This window comes from Calidris pugnax, unplaced genomic scaffold (genome assembly GCF_001431845.1).
Source record: "Calidris pugnax isolate Ruff unplaced genomic scaffold, ASM143184v1 scaffold70, whole genome shotgun sequence".
In the NCBI taxonomy this organism is placed as follows: Eukaryota; Metazoa; Chordata; class Aves; order Charadriiformes; family Scolopacidae; genus Calidris; species Calidris pugnax.
In genome coordinates this window covers 12,327,777-12,330,087 of record NW_015090862.1, presented here as the reverse complement: position 1 = coordinate 12,330,087, position 2,311 = coordinate 12,327,777, and the positions used below count along the sequence as shown (strand labels likewise).

Here is a 2,311-nt window from a genome sequence, read left to right as displayed (position 1 = left end):
CGAACCCCCCAGCCCTGCCTGCGGGACTGTCCCCCTGCTCCAGTGGCGACGGCAGCCGGTGGGTCCCGCGCTGGGTGTCCCCGCAGCCTGGCCACGGAGGGTTCCCCCCCAGCACCGCCCGGGGACCCCGGGGGGACCCAGAGGGAGAGTGGGTTCGGTGCTGGGGGTCGCCAGCATCACTGGGGGGGGGCAATCATTCCATCGGCGACCGCGTGGCCTAATGGATAAGGCGTCTGACTTCGGATCAGAAGATTGCAGGTTCGAGTCCTGCCGCGGTCGGCGGGAGCGCCGCTAGGGCGGGGTCCATTTTTTTTTCGCTGCGGACACCGGGGCCACCGTACCCACGGCACGCGTTTTGCCGTGAGAGCGGGAAAAGGCACAGAGCAGCTGCGAGCGCGTAGCAGGAGAGCGGCCTGCTCCCCCTCCCCATCACCCCGCCGCCCCCCGACCATCCCCTTGCTCATGGCGGGTGCGGGTGATGCTCCTCAGCCCACCAGCAGACCCCACCGGGAGCCAGGGCACCCCAAAACCTCTGCCTTAAAGCTCCGAGGCATCAAGGTGGGGGGCTCGGGACCAGCGGTGGGGCCCAGGGACCCTCGCCCACCCCGGTCAGGGTGGGTGGTGTGTGGGCGTAGAGGTGAGAACTGGGCCTGGGACGCGTGTGGTGACACCAGGAGACCCCACTGCTGGGGTGCGTGACACGGGTGGGGACAGCTCAGAGAGTGAGGGTGGAGGAGGAGCTGAAGAGGCAAAGGTGGCCATAGGGTGCAGGGAAGGGGCTATAGGGTGCAGGGAAGGGGCTATAAGGTGCAGGGAAGAGGCTATAGGGTGGAGGGAAGGCACTATAGGGTGCAGGGAAGATGCTACAGGGTGCAAGGCTACAGTATGTAGGGAAGGGGCTATAGGATGCAGGGAAAGGACTATAAGGTGCAGGGAAGAGGTTACAGGGTGCATGGAAGGGGCTATAAGGTGCAGGGAAGGGGCTATAGGGTGGATGGGAAGGGCTATAATGTGCAGGGAAGAGGCCATAGGATGCAGGAAAGGGGCTATAAGGTGCAGGGAAGAGGCTATAGGGTGCAGGGAAGAAGCTACAGGGTGCAGGGAAGAAGCTACAGGGTGCAAGGCTACAGTGTATAAGGAAGGGGCTATAGGGTGCAGGGAAGGGACTGTAGGGTACGGGGAATGGACTATAGGATGTAGGGAATGGACTATAGGGTGCAGGAAAGAGGTGGTCAGGTGCAGGGAAGGGGCTATAGGGTGCAAGGAAGGGGCTATAGGGTGCAGGGGATAGGCTATAGGTTGCAAAGAAGGGGCCATAGCACGTAAGGAAGGGGCTATAGGGTGTAAGCAGCAGGCTATAGGGTGTAAGGAAGAGGCTATAGGATGTAAGGACAGGGCTGTGGGGTGCAGGAGAAGGGGATGAGGAGGTGCGGGGGTCCGGAAATGTAGGTGCCCTCTCCCTGGCCCTCCCTAGGGACTCTTCTGGCCTCCTGGCCAAGGCCAACCTGTCCTTGGCATTGTGAGGTGCCGTGTCGGTGCCAAACCGAGCCGTGCCGTGCCGTACCGTACCGAGCCGCCAGGTGGCGCTAAGGCCCCGCCGCTACCGGCCGCTCCGGGCCGGTTCCCACGGGGGAGCGGGGACCGTCGGGGCGCGGGGACCGCATCCCGCTTTGCCATCTCGCTGGGGCACCGGGAAGAGGGCACCGGGCACTCTGACACCCCCATCTTGCCCCTCCCGGTCCCTACGGAGCTCCAAACCCCACGGCAACGCGCGGGACCCCGGGGTGATGCTTCCCCCCCACTCTCCATCCCGCACCCCCGAGGGGTGGGAGCTGTGCGGCGGCCGCCGCACAGCTCCCACCCCTCGGGGGTGCGGGATGGAGAGTGGGGGGGAAGCATCACCCCGGGGTCCCGCGCGTTGCCGTGGGGTTTGGAGCTCCGTAGGGACCGGGAGGGGCAAGATGGGGGTGTCAGAGTGCCCGGTGCCCTCTTCCCGGTGCCCCAGCGAGATGGCAAAGCGGGATGCGGTCCCCGCGCCCCGACGGTCCCCGCTCCCCCGTGGGAACCGGCCCGGAGCGGCCGGTAGCGGCGGGGCCTTAGCGCCACCTGGCGGCTCGGTACGGTACGGCACGGCACGGCTCGGTTTGGCACCGACACGGCACCTCACAATGCCAAGGACAGGTTGGCCTTGGCCAGGAGGCCAGAAGAGTCCCTAGGGAGGGCCAGGGAGAGGGCACCTACATTTCCGGACCCCCGCACCTCCTCATCCCCTTCTCCTGCACCCCACAGCCCTGTCCTTACATCCTCTAAC

The 2,311-nt window shown here is 65.7% G+C and overlaps 1 non-coding gene across 1 annotated transcript; it reads left to right on the top strand.

Annotated features, from left to right (window-relative positions):
- Positions 1-206: 206 nt before the first annotated feature.
- TRNAR-UCG lies at positions 207-279 on the top strand. Its single transcript has one exon. It is a non-coding gene; the product is annotated as a tRNA-Arg (tRNA).
- The last annotated feature ends 2,032 nt before the right edge of the window (positions 280-2,311 follow it).